The following is a 19861-nucleotide window of genomic DNA, read 5'->3' as shown; positions in this document are numbered from 1 at the left end:
TTGTAATCCATTTTTTCTAATATGTAATTGACAAATGTTATAGTGAGTAATAAAGTTACACTTAATGATAAAATAATTCTTAGTAGTTTTTCCCTGTGATCAAAAACAGCGCTTTATTCAGGAGAAAAGAAAAAAAACTGTTTTGTTCAGGAGCCCTGGTTTTCAAATTTTTCTGTGACAGTTTAAATTTCCACTTTTTCTCATGCTTCATGATCCTGAATTATGGGATTGTAAGAAACAGAAATTAATTCATTCTGCATAATTGCATTTGTTTTCAAAGAACTTTCTATGAGGTTTTGTAGGATGACTTTTTTAAATCACCTGTCTAGATAAGATGGATTCTGTGCTTTTGTAATCTAATACTGAGTTTTTGTCTGTAATACACAGAATTGGTTTTACAGCCTGTGATGCTCTACAGAGTTATGGCTTATACCATAGGCATTTTTGCTGAGGTGTTTGGTATGAAACAGAAATTCCCATTACTTTTAGTGCAGTGGAAAAGCGTATTATTCTAATGAATGATATTTCACTTCTTTTGTAAACCAAATAGCTCTCTTTGAATTCCTATTTTTTCCTAAAATTAGATTTTAATAGATAAGCAGCCCCAGATTAATGTCTGGAATAAAGTTAGGACTCAAAAAGCATTTCCACACACATACTGTACAGACAAGTGGTTAGTTTTTAAGATTAGTTGTGTATCACAAAATATATCCAAACTCTGAATGGCACGAAGAAAGCAATCCACTCAAAGGCCAGACTATGCTTAATTATTACAGTTCTTGGGCCATTTACCACTACTCTAAGGCATGTTATTTTAAAAAATAGATATGGTGCACTGTTATATTATTTCCATAGAAGCATAGTATTTCATTGTCTCATAGTAAAAATAGAGATATTTAATAGCCTGTTATGGAAAGAATGTACTGATTGTTCAGTATTCACAAGAGTGTTTTTATAAAGTATCAGTGCCATGGAGATGATCTGTAAATACAGATATTCTCTCTACTATTGATACTGTGGAGTGTGCAGGAGGCAGGCATCCAAGCACTGTGTGTACAGAATTTAAAAAATAAAAAGTAATTGTATTTTAGTGACTCTTTTTCTGTTCTTATGAAAAATATTCACTATTGAAACACACTGTTAGAATTCTTTGTGCTCCTTAATGTAGAGAGAGAAAAAATGGCTTACTTGCTACCTCTTGCGTCGGCACTTCTGGTCTCGAGTGTGCGGCCAGGGCATCCTCGGGGTTCTCTTGTTCCGCATTAGCATCCTGTCGGTGGTCTGTTACGGACTGTTCTGCTGAGGGCCAGGTAATGAATAGGGCAGGCTTTGCTGGCCAGGTTGTCTCTGTTGTAACGACTCAACTCTCACACTGTAGCACATGGCCGCCATAGAGTGTAGGTAAATGAATGAGCATGACTGGGCTCCCGTAAAACTTTATTTACAAAAACAGGCAGCAGGCCACAGGCTGCTGACCCCTGCACGACGGCCATGGCACTAGTGAAGCTGGAGCAGCCGGACATGCAGGGGACCCTGGTACATACCTGAATCCTGACCGCCTCGGCTGCAGCTGCTTTCAGAATAAATGAATATCCTTTACCTGAAAAAAACAATGCAGTAAGCTTTCTTTCACAACTGGTAGCCGAGTGCCCAGGTAATTTACTTTTTCTTCCATTTTTGAGGCATTTGGGATTATGATATTCCGCTACTACATTAATGAAGCATTTTACAATGCTAGACTCCTTTCCATACTATTTTGATTTTGCCGGCATTACAATTTCTATACCTCAGATGTGAATTTGGGGGAGTTGCATTGTGCTAGATTTCTGGCTTACTTTGATTTTGCTTACCTGTCAAATATTTAAAATGTCAGTGCTCCAACATGCAAGATTTAGTTAGCGTGTGTGTGCCTCTGTGTGTGTGTGTGTAACTGTATCACTTACTTGGATTAGCAGTGTCCATTTGGCTCTCTGCCGCACGTGAGACCCATCCTTTCTCATCATGATGGTATGAAGACAGTGTAGAGTTCTTGAGCTGGATTGACCACCTTTTGTTAAAGCTGTGTCATGTGTGTAGGACAGGTACAAACCACACTCGAGCCAGGCTGAGGGAAACGCAGGATCTTGGCGGCAGCGTGCCGGGTGGATTGCAGAGAGGCACAGCAGTTGTAAAATTATGAATGCCTGAGATGATAAAGGTTTTGAACTATTGGCAATGAAAATGGCAAGCAGCTGATTGAGAGATTTTAAAATAAAGGACTGGAAAATGAGTGTCTGCTTCCAAAGGTGCTTGTTAAGTGGAGTCCAAGTGATTGTAGTGGGGGTGGGAGAGCTTCAGAGAAGGGCCTTTAGTAGCGATTTCAACATCAGCTATACATGTAAACCTACAGCAGGTCTCATCATCATTGAAAATATTTCTTATTTAGAGAAATTCAAGAAATCTGAAAAGATGCCTCAGTAGTTTCATCTGGCCTGTATGTTTTACATGCATTCCAAATAAATTTACCAGAAGATCTTGTCTCTCATCATCACATGCTCCTTTAATGAAATACATATTTCTGTGCATGTAGTTCAAATTTGCGTGCATGATAGCAGCAGCCTACAGCACATGAAGGAAACTGCCCATACCCCAGCAGGCCTACTGACTAACATATGATCTTGGGAAGCTTGGAAAGTTTATGTCTGGAAAACTTCTGGATTAGGAATTTTTCCATTGAGCTTGCTTCACTGAAAAGATCCTTCCTCTAAGGTAGTTTGTATCACGTTGCTAGTCCAACTCATCCATTTTTGCAAAGATTTACTCACTTATTTTTACATATAAAACTTGTAAACGTCTTTTGGAAAAGCTGTGAAAATATTATTATGTTATTGTTTCATATTTTTTTTTTTTTTTGAGCGGAAGGGGGAGAAATTTGAGTCATTAATATAAAACAATTCTCCGGTGTCTGTATGCTTTTAGATTCACAGCAGGTTTTTCAGACTTATCTAGGTGAGGAACTTCGGAATGTTCATTCAAAACAAACTTCTAGCACTGTTTGTGTAGAGAAGTATATTTCAAAGTCAAGTTCTAGGACTCACGGGAAGCTTTCATGGCTGAGTCAAAGGTTCCCTTGGGGCAGATGAATTTTTAGAAAGGAGAATAATAATTTTTTTTAAAAGGATACGGAAATTAATACACTGGTGTTCAGCAAAGAATTTTGAAGAAAATATTTCCTGGCAGTTTGTGTTTACCTGCAATGTAGACTGTAAGAGAATTTTGATCCATAAGACCTCCAAATCTGTTAAAGGTAAAAAGAACTAGATAGATTTCATTAGCACGGGCAATGCCCCATCTCTTTACCCCTCTATAATTATTTAAAACAGAATTCGGAATGGGAATATCAGCTGAGAAATTGTGTTGATATTTGAAATGCCTGGGGTGCCAACATAATTAAACAGCATATGTACACACATTGGCCCTGTTCCAGAACCAGTTACTATGTGTATAACATTAATCCCGTGTGCCTACAAAAGCTGTTAGAGTAAACATCTGGAATCTTTTACTACCCAAACTAAAACATTACATAATCAGTTAACAGAGCTTCTTACCCGTAGATGTACTACAGAGAGCAATTTCTGTGTGTGATCTTGTTTTAAAGCAGACATGTGTTAAGAACTAAATGTATCAGATACTTCAGCCATCCTTGAAATTTTACTTTTCTTTAACATAAAAATTAAGAGCAGTTTAAATGTTGCCAAAGAACTCAGTTTAATGCCAAATAGTCTGTAATACTTGGTGATCAAATTTTACCAAAACTGTGTGGTTCGGATCTCAGGCCGTTATAGAATACATTGGACCTCCTTTGAGCAAAAGAATTTGGTATCTACTCCTGTAAATATTGAAGCGCTAAGCAAAACTTGAGATCTTTCAAATTGCAATAGAAAAACCACAAATTGTTTATAGCAGTTTTGGTTTTTACAATATAAACGACAAGAGTAGTGAGCTTTTCCATATTCTTTTATATTTTTTGACTTTATTCTTTCTTCACATTTAGTAAGGTATTATCTCATGCTTTTATACTAAAGCACATTGAAATTTTCCAGAATATAAACTGTTTCTTTAGAAAAATTACATTAATATAATTTTCCAATTTTTATTTTGGAGGGAAAATTAATAACATGAAAGGGCTGTTGGTTTTTTATGATGGAGATAAGGTGAAAGTGAATATTCTCCATTTTCATAGAAAGAAATAAACTTAAAAGGCCATGTGTTTTTTTTTAAAGCATATTTCTTGGCAGTGGTGAAAAGTTCTCTTTGCATTTAATGTGCAACCTGCCTGGTGCCTGCCTGGTTGGTGCTGGTTTGTCACCCCAGGTCAAGATTAAGAGCAAGGACAGCAGTCAGACTCAGTTCACATCCCAGCTCCATGTTGTACTAGCCGTATCGAGTTAGTTATCCTTTCAAAACTTCTACATTCTCATTTGTAAAATGGGCATGATAATGATACCATATGTGCCTGGCAGAGCAAGCTCTTGGCTTCCGCTGGTGCTCCCTCCCCATCACCACCTCATCGAGCCGAGGCGAGCAGGATGCCTGGGGCTGAGCCTGGTGAAGTGAGTGCCAAGGAGGAAGATGCTCTGAGCAAAGAAAACAGTACACACAGGAGCAAGGAGATATGGCTACCTCACAAAGGGGAAGTGTAGTCCAGGAAGGCGCTGAAGTGAGGTGGGCAGTGATAGGAACATGGACTTTATCTTAAAGTTAGTGAGAAACATTCATGGGTTTAAGCAAGAGAAGCCCAGATATATCGGGTTGGCCAAAAAGTCCTTTATGTTTCTTCCATACGATGGCTCTGATAGTGCTTATCTTTAACCTCATTCAAAACAGTTTTGTTAGATTGTATTGTGACAGCTGTTATATCAGCATACATTTAAAAAACAATTTATCAAATTGGCGAATTTTTGTGCAGCCATTTTAATAGTGAAAATGGAAGAAAATACGCAATATTTTTGGTATATTATGTTTTATTATTTCAAGAAAGGTAAAAATGCAACTGAAATGCAGAAAAAAGATTTGTGCAGGTGTGTGGAGGAGGTGCTGTGACTGATGGAAAGTGTCAAAAGTGGTTTGCGAAGTTTCTTGGCACTGTTGACATTTTGGCCAACTAACTCTCTGCTGTGGGGCTGTCTTACGCATTGGAAGATGTTGAGCAGCACCCCTGGCCTCTACCCACTAGAAGCCAAGAGCAGGAGATAGCCGACATACTCAAAATATCCAAATTAAAGTTATGGGTGAAAATTAAGAATGTGTCTTTTATTTTACAGAAAAAGGTAATGGACTTTTTGGCCAGCCCAATATATTAAGAGAGAGAAAATGAGTGAATGAATGAATGAAAGAGAAAATGAACTAGGTTGCTCTTGGAAGGATTTAGGCTGAGGTAAGAAGCTAAAATGAAGGATGAGGTTATAGATAGCTTTATATTTTTATCTTTTGAAACTTTTCTGGTGTTTTTCCCTCATATAATGAACACTTATTTTTTAAAAAATGTTAAATGTGTAAGTTTATAACTTTTTACTATCAAGATTCCATTTTATCTTTTGTCAAATCTTCATCCCGTTTGTAAACATTTTATTACCAAGTTGTATTTCATTAATAATTTTCTTGTTTTTTTATTAGGTGTTTATGACTAGCAATCAGATTAACATTGAAATAACAAGCTTAGCACTATAAATTTAGGTAATTGTTTTCAAAAGCAAATAGATTTCATCGCACAGGCAGCCCTTGTATGATTGGTGGACCTCCATGCCTACCTCTGAGGGCCCCTGTACATTCGGAGGGGGTGCCCCGTGCATGCGCGCATTCATGAGATGCTTAAGAGATGCAGGGGAATGAGCTTCAGAGGCATGGCTGGGTCCTGAAATCAAGAGCTGCCCCTAAAGGTCACCACAACACGTGTTGTTTCCCAAGAATCAGAGACCAAAGGAAAAACAGTGCTGCAGCCAGACTGAGTGTGAAACAACTTAAAAGTTTCTTTAAAAAATAAAGAGAGAAAAGCAGATATGTGTTAAGCCAAGTCCAGCTCAATTCTTGGACCGAGCTTGTGACCACATAACATTCTTACAGTCTCACCTCTCCCTTGGCGTATTGTCTTTCTACCCTACTACATGCCTTCACTATCAGTTATATCGAGCTGTGATTGTCTCTAAACAGAGTGTCCATGGCATATGTGCTTTGGATGAACTAATGTCACTATAATAAAATAGTTGGCCTTGTGAATAATGTTTTCATGTTTTATACCACTGTTTTTATTAGAGTGAAGCTTTGCTTCAAGAGCAAAGTCTCAAAGGAAAAAACATCCTCAGTTCCTTTGGAAATAGAACCGACTACAAATGAGAAAGATGCGGTGAAGACCACAAAGATAAAAAACTAAAATATGTGGTTTTGACAGTTTCCTGAAGTCACTTTACATTCTCAACTCTGAGCACCCCAGATGCTGCATACTTACTTATGTTTCCTTTTACTTTGGGTTTAGAACCCCAGCTTCTGAGGCATGTTGGGAAGCCCAGAACTATGGAACTAGATATTTGGCTTTTAAACGTTATCTTCAACCTCTACCTTCATCATTGTTACCCAAGACACATTAGGAAAAAAATTACTTGCATAACCTTCTTTAATTCCCAAGATTAATTTAGGAAAATAATTCAAAATGCTTTGTTCTTTATAATGTTCTTGCTTTAGTAAAAAAATAAATAACAACTTTTTAAAATGGAACATACCCAGTTCCTTTCCAACCAGGTATAATTAGTGCTCAGTGAAGCCTCATCTCCCAGTGCACAAAACTAGGACATTGTTTTGTCTCTTGCTGGTTTTATTTAATTTGACTTTAGTGTCTTTACAGTGAATTTATGCCCTGATAAATTATTCAAAGACAGTTCCTTCCTATCACTCACATAGAAATGTGTGGAACATCCACAGATGTTTATTCTTCCTACAAAATAATTATAGGACTTTTTCCCCTTATTTTCCTTAAAAAAGTGTTTACATTCTTAAAGTGTGATTTTCAGTTGCCTGTTTTTTAAATTAAAAAGAAAACTTAATGACAGTAGAATCACAGAACTGGGAGGAACCTTATGGGTGCCCCGCGTGATTGGGCAGGGGACCCAAGGGGTGTGGTTCTGTGAGGCTTCTCCTCTCGGAAAATTGAGCCTACTGCTCAGTGGAGGGCCCAGAAGGTGAGTTCTTAAGGTGACTTTCATACGATCCCCAGAAGAATTAGCTTTGCTAAAAAGTTAGGACAATCTCCACTCCTTGATTTTGCTTACGCAGATGTAAAGTGGCCTCTTTATTTTCCTGCTGCTTATAGTTCCCTTGTGATAAATCCGGGTCGGGGAGGATAATAAGGGCCTGCGTGACTGAGTCCTGTGGTGGATGCCAGGTGAGGCTGGGTGTTGGAGGGGGGAAGATGAGAGATCTGCATGCTTTCCCTTGTTTTATAGCTTCACTCTTGAACAGATCTGTTAACCTCAGCTACTCCATGTTTTCTTATAGTGGTGGTGAGAGGGAATTGTTACAGATAATAGTGATAATTTCTTTGCCTAATTTAATAAATTGTCTAACACTGATCAGCACTATTTGAATTTTTTCAGGGTAAAAAAATCAAAAGTACTATTTCAGAGTTGTGCTACTTCTCATACTGAACCGATTGCCCACCGTGTAAAACGTCGTGGTGTGCAGACGGTACTAGTACTGAGTGATTCCGCATCTGCGTGCTTTGCCTCTCCCTGTTACCTGTGAAGGAATCACTCTGTGACCTGGGAGGTGAGGTGACAACTTTTGCTTTTACTTGTTATTTAGTTCTTGAGTGATGTATTTAAATAAAAGGCATAACTAATGGCTTGATGTAGAAAAATCAATTGATTTGCCAAGATTTAATAAATAACTATAGAAAGAAAAGAATATTTGTTATGTGTGGGGGGTTTTTCTACTTCGTTCCATGTGTTGCTGAATGTCTGGCCCTGGTGGTACCAGGAGTCACAAAGAGCATATGAATCACATTGTGTATTTAAAATTAAGTCATAATTTTATTTTCTTGACTTTGATCATCCTCTCTGCAAATGTGAGTATTGGATTTATTTAAACAGTGGCTTTTTTGTTTTGTTTTTGGTAATGTTTTCATTGTTTTTGCCTTTTTTGGCTGTTCTTGAGTCATGGCTTTAAATATGTTAGTATCCCTGATTTTTCAAAAGGAAATTAGTACATTGCTTATTTCCTTAATAAGATTTTTGGTTCAATAGATGCAAGTAGTGCAAATAATTGGTTGCTTAGATTTTAATTTAAAAAATTAGCAACTAAATTTTCTTAGTCATTCTGCTACTACTAATAGGTAAATTTTAAGCAGTGGAAAAACTTCCAACAAGAGCCCAAGTTTGTGCTTCTGCTAGTGCTTCAGTCCACTGTTTACAGACAGAGAGCCTCTCAATGGTGAAAACATCTGTCCTAGGCTACCACACTGAAGCCTCTTTGATGCCCCCGCCCCGCAGGCAGCACCTCTTCCGCAGTAAATTCCTTAGGCCTTACATCTTCGATTCCCATCTTATAAGTGAGGTAACTGCTGACTTTACTGGACTGTGACTTTTTCATGTTTCCTGAGCATTAAATATATTAAAATAGAACTAGCATGAATACTGTATTTCAGTTTTTTAGAACATGATTTGCATTGTTTTACTCTGTGTGATTTTTATAGTCTTACGGTTTAATAATTTATTTAGTCCAACTTTCCTCTGAATGTGTTGTTACCCATCCCATAGAAAAACAAGCCGTTGAAACACAAGCCGTGAGTTTTTGAGGATTCCTTACATTAATTTTCATATGTACAATTTTTAGAGTATTTCACTGTTCAGTTTGTTCCTGAGGGGTCTATCCTGTTTCGCTTCTTTGATAACTTAGATGGATTAATATTATTATGTCTTTGTGGAAACTTGGGCAGTCAGAAATACATAGATCTCCTGGCTCTGACACTGGATCATCGTATAACTTGACCATTTAGCTACTGGTTAATTCATTAATTCAATGACCATGTACTGTGTTCATAGGAGCCGCAGCTGTGAAGAAAGGAGGGAGCTGTGACTTCTAATTTGAACTATTGCTAAGAAAGCAGAGAGTGTGTGTGTGTGTGTACGTATATATTTATTAAAATACTAAATTGCAAGTCTAGATTAGTCTTAAAAAAAGAAGCACAGGACACCCAGATAATAAATGTGTACAATAATGCTAAAGAGGGTAATTAGAGTACAGGTGAGTTTTATGGCTTTATGTCACTTCTGTGATACTTAGATGTGTTGGATCTGTCTTCTCAGATCTAGATGCAAATTTCTAATTTTGCCGGATACTGCTAACAGAAATGTTTATTGTTCTTACAGATTCAGAATATCCAAAACTTAACTTTATTTATGGCTGAGTCATACTAAAAAAATAAATTACTAGTTATTGTAAATGGTTTGGAACTTTTTGAGTCTAGTTTTAAAAATGAAAGGAGGCATATGTTTATTTAACTTTTCTGAAATTTTTCTTTTCTTCTCATTCTTTTCAGAAGTAATATAGTTATAAATAAAAAAGGTTAGTTTATCTTCTCCCCACCTAAAGGAACTCAACATAGCAATTTAATAACTTGTTGACTGAGAAAACAAATAACCTATTTGAGAGAACAGTTAAGGGAAAGTATATGTTATGTTTACTCTGTATAATCCCAAACTATGAAATAGGAGAGAACATTAACTGGGGGGTGGGGAGGGGGGTGGTGTGTGTGTGTGTGTGTGTGTGTGTGTGTGTGTGTGTGTGTGTGTGTTCATAATCTCAGACAGGTTATTTAGGTAGGTAATTTATAAGCCAGAATCTGAAGATAATTCAAGAAGTCTGTGTTGTTTACTTTATCAATTCCTTTGTTTTGATTTCATTAGATTCCTTACATTCTTTTTACTGAACTCTGTGAGTTTGTAGGGTGGAGCTTGTCTTCCTTCTTAACTGGTGACATGTAGCCTGTTTTGATTAATTTGTTTTTAGGGAGGTAAAAGCTTTGCTTAAATGATAAAGTATTGAAAAAGAGCTGTGTCAGGAGAATTTTATACTCTTCCGAATTTACCCAATTCATGATATTAGATATTAATTTTTGCAGTCATTTTCCTATTGACTTTTTTTTTAATTTTTAAAAATAGTTTGTTGATTATGCTATTACAGTTGTCCCAGTTTTTCCCCCTTTGCACCTGGTACCACCAATTCCCTATAGCAATCCCCCTCTTAATTCATGTCCATGGTTCTTGCATATAAGTTTTTTGACTACCCCATTTCCTATACTGTTCTTAACATCCCCCTGCCCATTCTGTAACTACAATTCATACTTCTTAATCCCTGAACCCTTTCCTTCATTCTCCCCATTCCCCCTCCCTACTGATAACCCTCCAAAATGATCTTCGTATCTATGATTCTGTTTCTGTTTTGCTTAGTGTGTTTTTCAGATTCAGTTGTTGATAGTTGTGACCTTATTGCCATTTTAATGTTCATAGTTTTGATCTTTTTCTTTCTTAAGTAAGTCCCTTTAACAGTTTATGCAATAATGGCTTGGCGATGATATACTCCTTCAGCTTTACCTTGTCTGGGAAGCACTTTATCTGCCCTCCATTCTAAATGACAGCTTTGCTGGACAGAGTAATCTAGGTTATGGGTTTTTGCTTTTCATCACTTTGAATACTTCTTGCCAGTCCCTTCTTGCCTGCAAAGTTTCTTTTGAAAAATCAGTTGACTGTTTTATGGTAGTTCCTTTGTAGGTAACTCTGTGCTTTTCTCTTGCAACTTTTATGAGTCTCTCTCTATCTTTAACCTTTAGCATTTTAATTATGAGATGTCTTGGTGTGGGTCTCTTTGCATCTGTCTGGTTTGGGACTCTTTGTGCTTCCTGGATTTGTATGTCTGCTTCCTACACCAAATTAGGGAAGTTTTCTTTCATTACTTTTTTCAAATAAGTTTTCAATTTCTTGCTCTTTCTCTTCTCCTTCTGGCACCCCTATGATTCAAATGTTGGTACGTTTGAAGTTGTCTCAGAGGCTTCTTAGCCTATCCTCATTTTTTTTAATTCTTTTTTCTTCTTTCTCTCCTGATTGTTTTCTTATGTTCCAAATCATTTGATTGATTCTCAACTGTATCTACTCCACTGTTGATTCCCCGTAAATTTTTCTTTTTTTCACTTAGTGTAACCCTCATTTCTGCCTGGGTCTTTTTTGTGTTGCTGACGTACACTAATGAGTTTCTTGAGCTTCCTAATAACCAGTGTTTTGAACTTTGTCTCTGATAGATTGCTTATCTCCATTTTGTGTAGTTCTTTTCCTGGAGTTTTAGTCTGTTTTTTCATTTGGTCATTATTCCTTTGTCTGCTCATTTTGGCAGCCTCCCTGTGTTTGTTTCTATGTATTAGGTAGAGCTGCTTTGACTCCTTGTCTTAGTAGCATGGCCTATTGTAGAAAAGTGTACCCAAAAGTTGAATAGGGAAGAGCCTTTGGTAATCGCCAGGGTCAGGCAACCCATGTGAACCAGGTTAATGGAATCTTAGGTATGGTGTCGCCACTCTGTGGCTCTATGTGGGGGGTGGCTCAGGAAAGGGACAATGGCCGCTGTCTGGCCTCTGGGGTTTTGTACAGGAGGAAGCTGTTCCCTGGCACTTTCTGTGAAGCCAGACACTTTAACTTCTCCCCGTGTGTCACTGGTGCCCTTCCAACTGCTGCCTCAGCGCTGGAGCCCAGAGGCAGTGAGCCTGTGTACACCCTGAGTCCATTTTGGGTCCTTTAAGAGGAGATGCCTGAGAATCTCAGTTTATCCTGCCACTCCACTCCTCCCCCAGCGCCCAAGATTTTACATCCAGCAGTTACGGGGACTCACCTTCCTGGCCTTGGACCCTGGGCTGGGTGCTTTGGTGTGGGGCTGGGATCCCTCGCTCCTGAGGTAGCCCTCCCAGTTTTTATCCACCACTTGTAGGTGTGGGACCGCCCATTCTGCATCTCTGCATCGCCCCCACTCCTATCCATCTGGATGGATGTGACTTCTTAAATTCCTTGGTTGTCGGACTTCCATACAACTTGATTTGCTGTCAGTTCTGGGCGATAGTTGTTTGTAATTTAGTTGTCATTTTTTGCTATGATTGTGCAAGGAGGCGAGCCGTGTTTACCTAGGCCTCCATCTTGACCAGAAGTCCTATCAACTTTTTTGTAAGTACAATTTACTTGCATATTTCCTTTCCCTGAGTGTTTAATAACTAATATCCATAAAAATATTTCAATTTAATATTTTATTTATGATCACATGGAAATCACAAATTGTAGATTAAAACAATAGTATTCCTTCTTTAGGCATTGCCTTGGGATATATTGAAGAATTTTGCAATGTGGTATAATATTTACAGTAGCATCTCTAATGGTAAGATTAACTTTTATTCCAGGAATTTCAGTCAATACTGCAGGGCTTTACTGGACTTAAAGTACTTGGATGCCAATTTTGTCGCCTCTGGGTTCACACTGACCCTTTTGCATTAGTTCTGTGCTTTTCCCCTGTTAAATGTAAACTGTCAGTTTCTTTCCTGTGCCGTTAGCACCTGTGTTATTCAGCAAACACACAGTGTGACATGTGTCAGTCATTGTGCTGAGGGAGGGGTCCAAGTAGTAGTATGGGAATCAGAGGAGTTCCGCTGGTAAGTACATTGAGAGCTACCACGATAAAACAGAAGCACAGAGCTTTGGAAGCACAGGGGAGAGGGGCCAAAAGATTGGGAAAGGGCCTGGAAGGGGTCTGAAGTGCTCTTGAAGGACGTACCAGAATCAGAAGCACTGTTTTGGTGGAGGGAGAGCAGAGGTGCCTGAGGGAATGATGCATTAAACTGCCTGAAATGCCTCGGCGTGAGTGTGAGGGCACCCGGGAGAGCTGGAAGGTGATCAAGAGGCCATACACACCTCAGCGACCTGTAAGGAGTTTGGGTTTTATCCTGGAGGCAGTGGGAGCCATTCAAGGATTCCGAGCAGGTGTGGAGTAAAGCCTGTGTTTAAGAAAGACTTTTCTCTGCAAAAACAAGTAAAATGGATACGCAGGGGGCAGGCAGGATGGGAAGGCAGGGGAATGCATCAGTTAGCAGGCAAACGCAGAATGCAGTAACCACATTCTTAGCTGCAAGTGTTCAGAGCAGGATTATTTGTAATAGCCCCAAAATGAGAACAACCCAAATGCCCATCAGTAGCAGAGAGGTGAGTAAATTGCAGTGTATTTGTACAGTGGAGAGCTCTGCAGCAGTGAGAAAGGAGGAACTGCTGCTGTGCACAGCAACAGCAGCGAAGCTCAGCAGAAGTACAGCTACACCAAAGAAACCAGACAGCACTTCGTGTGCTGTGGTCCATTTATACAAAATTCAGAAACAGGCACAACTAGTCCATGATGATAGAGGTCAGAATGAAGGTTGCCTTTCAAGGAAAGGATTGGGACCAGGATAGATTCTTCTTAATCTTGGATATCATTAGACAGAAGTGTTTGCTTTGTAAAACTTCATCACACTTAGAATTTCTGAGCTTTTTTGTAATATGTTATGCTTCAGTGAAAACATTTCTTTATAAATCCAGTTCTCTTACGCCCTAGACACGTACACTATTCCAGTGTCATCCCCAGCGCTCTTCTATCTAAATAGTGACTTATTGCCTGGCTGCTGCTTTCCTTCTCAGGGAGCAAGAGGCAGGCTTCCGTGACCTCTGGAGTAATTCTTGGCTATGTTTTTTGACCCATTTCATTCCATGGGTTGATTTCCCGCAAGTGACCTTTGCCGGGATTAGCATTGGATTATCAATGCTTGAGCTTTGCCCTCTACTCTGAAAATGTAGGACTTGGTAAAGTATAAACACGTAGTGGACATCAGATGTACTAATAAAATGCAAATAAATTTATTTAAACATAAAAATAGGGTCCCCACCCCACTAGGCAAGCAGTTTGACTTGGGAAATATAATGGGATTTTTAAACAGTCAATTGCTTCAGTAGCTATACCCTACAGTTGACCTTTTATATTTATTCATGTGCCCTACGTTAGGTGTATAGCTTTCCTCATTCAATCTGACTGCTGATTGACAAGCCATTGCCGTCTTCACCTGGCACTGCGGTTTCCGTGAAGGGCAGAGAATAGGCCTAAGTCCAGTTCTATAAATAGGATATTGTCGAGTAGAGTATCAATTTAGTCAACATCACTGATGATATTTAAAATAAATATCAAGCCTTTTACTCTGAAATTTTTCAGTGTACATCTCAAACTTAGCATCTATCTTCTTCAATAATACTGGATGGGAACCGCATAGCACAACACCTCCTAAATTAATTGAAGCCCACAATGTCCCCAACTAAATGTAGAGTGTACATGGTATCTAAAGAGGGTGACCAGTAAGGATAGTGTGAGGAATAAAGTGTGAGAATTTGGAACAATAGCATTATTTGTTTTATTACACTGAATAATTAACATCTATTAAAGTTTTATTACATGGAAAATACCTTACTTTAAAATATCACCAAAAGGTGCACCTATTTTTGTATCACACCTAGGGATTTAATTACTTAAACTAGATTTCCTTCAGGAACTAAGTGGAATAAGAAATTATTCTTGAGTCTTAAAGATTAAGGGGAAACTACCTTTCAAGTTGTTTGAATGGACACTTTTTAAATTTTCTATGAATTAAAATAGTTACAGTTTAACAAAGATTCTTGGGGATTATGGATGATGCATCTTTACTTTTGCCTAATCTAATTTCTGACTTTGAGACTGTTAAAGCATTTCGTACTTTATCCGCTGAATAAGTATAGTAACGAAGTTTTAAAAAAAAATTTAAATAGTGTTGATTAAATCTTAAAATTAAAGTTAGTAGAAATTTTATAATCTAGTAACTACTTTAACCCAAGGAGCTAAAATTTTTATTTTATATATTTTGGCTTTAAATGTTTACATGTAAATATAGCTTAGAAGTGTATTACCTGCAAATTAACATGTTTTGATATATAAAGTTTGGCTATTTGAAGTCACTACTGTAGCTGTAAGTCAAAACAGTGTTTTGTTGAAAGTTCACACACGTAATTAGAAAAGTCGTGTGTCAGAATTGATGGGCTTGATATTAATGATACTATGAGAAGTCCATGGTGATCTTGACTTTGTGAATGAAAAATACTTTCCTGTTTATTCTCTATGAAGTAAAATAGTGGGTTTCATTGCAGACTGCCATAAATATTAAAATCGGGAAAGAAATTCATTATACCTGAATGGTGTCTATAAGGTATTGAACATAATTTGCTATCACTCAAATGGATTTAAAAAATCACTAACGAAGTAGCCCACAGATGTCAGGTTTGGAGAGGAAATGAGCCTGCCTTGTGGACAGCTTCTGCAGTAGAAAGGACGTAGGCGCTGGCGGTCTGGTAACAGCGGGACTCAGGGCCCAGCTCTGTCCCTGCTTTTTGAGACAAGGGAAATTGGGAGCTTTCGTTTCCATCAGGAACCTCCGGGGCCATGTATGCCTAGTTAAGTCTGATTCGATTATTGAACATCTGCTCTTTGCTTCTTCTCAGTTCTGTGGCAACAATTAGGCCAAATACATTATTTAGCTTCATAGAATTGGAATTTATAGCTCCCGTGGTCATATCTGCTTGATTACTTTCTCTCCTGAGCCAAGATTGCTGATTCCAAATGTCCTTGCAGACTTTACCAATAACTTTATCTTGTAAAGATAAGTAGCTTTTTAGTGGTTATGAGCATTATCAGATTTGGATCTGCCTCTTGTTGGCTGAGTGACTTTGGATGAATTGCTGATTTTTCTATACATCATTTCCTCTTTTGTCTCATAATAATGCATGCCATATAGAGCTATAGATGGGTATAGAAAAGATTGCATAAAAATACCACATGAACAGTTACCATTTGTAAAATCATTCAAACACCTCATGGAAACAAGAATATGCCTACTAGATTGACTTCTTTGGTGTCTAGCTGACAGAACACTGAAAGCAGGTGATTTGCTTGAGAACTTAAGCCTGCCGCATCGTACCTTGGAAAGAGTGCCTGGAGAAGGCGGCACGGAGAGGTCAGAGAGCCATGGGCAGTGGGTGTGAAGGACTGTCACAAAAATGACGGAAAGGAATCAAGACCAACACACAGAAACACAATTCCATGTAGGTCGAGGCCCCCAATGGCCTTGTTGCATGAGGATAAGCCCAAGCCAATGCCCGATGGCCGCCATCTCTCCAGTGGCAGTAGCCCTGGGTCACCTTGCACTGGAATGCCAGCATTCTCCACACAGTGCCGCTCTCTTTGACACATGCCTCTTCTCTTTTTTCCTTCCTTTTTACCGTTCCAGCCTTGCCATAGCCTTCTTCCCAAGACACAAGCCTGCCACCACCACCAAAAAATACATTTTGTTCTACTTGGTTCTAAGGAAGCTGCAGATTCCTGACACCTACAGATGTCAAAGAGGGGAGATGAGCACGTGACGGTACTTTCTTCAGGCATGTAAAGTCCGCTCGTTTCCAAGAGTTTGCTGAAACAAAACAGGTAAGTTGTCTTGCCTCTCAGAGCCAGCCACCTACTGGCCATCAACTAATACAGTCATTTCGCTGAACACAGAAGGCTGAGGTCATGGATAGATGCTAGCAGAGCCAGTCTTTGGAATACTGTATTATTAATTTAGATTATTCTGAAATCTGAAATTAAATGACTGTGCTTTACATATATTGAAATAAATTAAGTGTCCAATATAGAAGTTATTGAGGAACTTGTTCCTGTAAAAAATTTAGTTAAAACAGACCATAAAATGGAGATTACCACTAATGAAAGAACATTAGCATGAAAAACCTATACATGGTCTGTTCTTGCTAATTTTCTTAAATGTTTATAGTAGGTGGAACAGTAGGGGACCTTGCAACTTAATTTTACTGACACAAAAATCTCTTAAGAAATATAAAAATAGTAGACCACTGGGTTCCATTTCTTGCTATAGTACTATAAAAAGCCACTTACTTTCCAATTATGTCTTCTGTTAGGGCCCCAGCCTACATTTGGCCCTTCAGAACTAGTTGAAGGCTTGTGTGTAGCGCCAAGTTCTGTGATGGTTGATCTCCTGGTAAAGCCCCCAGGTCTGGGATAAGAGGCCACGCTCTCAAAGGCTCAGCGTGAAAAGCCCTGAACTCCGGCACCAGTTAAATCGTGCATTCTGCTACACGTGCTGCTTCGTGCTCTTTCTCACAAGCATTTGCAGCGAGCAAACCATATTATAATGTGCTTCTACTGAAAGAAAGTCACTGAAACCCTGGTGATACTTGAAAGGTACATTTAGGTACAAATAGATTTGTAATATTTCTCCGTAAGCAGGTATACTTTGACACCTTCATTGTAAACCAACACTTCAAAAGAACACATGTCCTTGTTTTTTACTGATTCTAGCCAATAAGAATAGTAAATAAAGAACAGTTAGGAACTCTTACTATGTGACAGAGGCAAAGTTAACTGTTATATATATATATATATATATATATATATATATATATATATATATATATGTGTGTGTGTGTGTATATATATATATATATATATATATAAACTAGAAAAACATTTTGTCAGTGCTGGGAAATGAGGCTGACCATCAGACACCCATTATGCTGGCATGTGCATTTGGGTAGCACAGGCCCCCTGAATCGAAACTGTAGCTTCTTACCATGATTTAGTTGGTTTAGCTCTTTCTTTCTCCTGGAATGGAAAGTGTGCGCATATTGTCTGATCATTGTTTATTGATAGAAATAAATTTCCAGCAGGTGATAAATGAGATTTCTTAGTGTAACTTAGGACATTTTAAAAACATTTATCTAAGTACACTGAATCCTTTTGGAGAAGCCTGCCTTATTTATTCTCTAATTTCTTTATTCATACCAATTTTGAATATATGTCCCTAAATTACTAGGTTTGTGCCCTTGGGAGAGTTATATAAGCTCTGTTGCCTTTCTCATCTTTAAAATGAGGCTAATGACCTCACTTGCTTGTGTATTGTGTCTCATTTATTGTGTTGTGGGGAATAAATGAGACACAATACGCTGCGCTTAGCACGTAGACGTGCACAGGCTGCCCCTTGCCATGATGCAGAATGGCCGCTTGAGTATGTAACGTTGGGGAAATGGTAAATCGTTGCGTGAGTTTGAATGCTGTGACCTGAGGATGCTGGATAATGGAGGGAAAAGCATGGGTTTATTGGATTTAATAATTAATATGCAGAGATTGCTTGGCATTGACCTTTTAAAAATGTACTATGAAAGAGCAAATCCGATTATTTAGATGAATCTATAAAAAAGAAAAATATGAAACCCATCTTTAAAAGACATGGCTCAGTCATGGCCCTAAAAACTTCACTTAGAGAAAAGTTTGGGTTCTATTAAGTTTTCTCGTTTGTCATATATTGTTCCTACTAAAATTTTAAACAGTGTATCCATTGCCACTTCTAGAGGCTTCAGAATACATTAAAAGCTGGCAGAAAGCTCATTTTATATACAGTCGTACATCAGAACTCATTGGCTTCAGAACTCGTCAAACCCTGTACTCATCTCATTTTGACAAGAAAAAAATGTCTCAGCACTTGGCACTTGCTTGGGCTTGTCACACTTGCTAGAACTTGTACGAGTCACGACGCCACCCTGCAAGAGAAAATGCTTCATCATTTGGTACCCGCAGGTTTCAGCCCTCGTCATGAGTTCAGGAACAAATTAATGAGGATTGAGGTGCACTGTATAGGCATATTTTCCCAACATTGGTAATTTGTATCCTACAGTTCAGCGGGATATTTCATAGGCATTGTGCCCCTTTTTCACACCCCACCCCCATGCTAATCACTGTAAGTTTAACCAAGTCCAACCAGTTTCTCTACTACAGGGTATCAGAAGCTTTATCTTGCTCTGCACTGTCTCTCAGAGACGGTGTTATGAAATGTTTCCCAAATTGTTGGGCTTAGAACCTTATCTCCCTGTGGTGCATCTCATAGGACTTCTGTTGTCAAAACTTTATTTTGGGGGGCACTTATTTATGTTACTGAGATCGTTTTCCTTAGCACCCACTTTTAACATTGTGTACATTTTTATAACAACCTGCTTTCTGTGACACCATTTGCAGAACTGCATTATAGCAAAATAATGGGTTTGCTAAAAACAACTTATGTTTAACCAGATTTCCAAAATACAGACCCAGAAGAGTGTTCAGGGGTAGGTAACCCATAGCTGGCGTCTGAGGCAGTTTCCCGGAAAGCTGTTTTCTTTACCCCCTCCCCCCTCCCTACCATGTGCTCACTCACTCCCTCTCCTCCCAGGCTGTGCTTCCTCCCACCATGTTCTCCAGGCTGTTCTTTGATCTTCAGTTCCTTTCTCCTCTCCACAGGCAACAGGTGCACACAGACATTTTTTCCTCATCTCAGGAACCATTTGAACATTAAAAAGTCAATATCTTTTAGATGGTAACAATTGTTCAACATTATTTAATTCACACATCAGACTAGTTTTAGGATGAGATAACCTAAACTCACTTTAGTGTTTTTATATATTTTTTTTACCGGCTTTCTATACAAAGAATTTTGTATCTGATTATTAATAATTCTAATAACTACTATTCAGAATATATTGTGTTCATTGTGCTGAGTCTCTTTATTATGCAAAAAAATACCACTAGTGGCTTGCTAGCATCAGTATTTGATTTAATTAAAGAATTGTAGATACTAGGTGAAGATTTTATTATAACCCAGTTTATCTGTATACTAGCTTTGCAATAACCTAGATTTTGAGCAAAACCAGCAGTGAAGGGG

At 38.4% G+C, this 19861-nt stretch overlaps 1 protein-coding gene across 3 annotated transcripts in view; it reads left to right on the top strand.

Moving 5' to 3' along the window:
* The window catches only part of RASSF8 (Ras association domain family member 8), an 89688-nt gene that overhangs the window by 51323 nt on the left and 18504 nt on the right, over window positions 1-19861 (top strand). For 2 of the 3 annotated variants that reach the window (XM_054591320.1, XM_054591318.1), the window contains one exon: window positions 16388-16581. The gene's annotated coding sequence lies outside the window, so the exon portion shown is untranslated. Of the gene's footprint in view, window positions 1-7625; window positions 7798-16387; window positions 16582-19861 lie in introns of all 3 variants that reach the window. The other variant, XM_054591319.1, reaches the window with a different exon arrangement.

Source organism: Pteronotus mesoamericanus, unplaced genomic scaffold (assembly GCF_021234165.1).
Source record: "Pteronotus mesoamericanus isolate MK-2021 breed Mesoamerican mustached bat unplaced genomic scaffold, CSHL_Meso_final scaffold_21, whole genome shotgun sequence".
NCBI lineage: Eukaryota > Metazoa > Chordata > Mammalia > Chiroptera > Mormoopidae > Pteronotus > Pteronotus mesoamericanus.
Note: the sequence above shows the minus strand (reverse complement) of the source record. Positions and strands in the feature narration are given on the sequence as shown.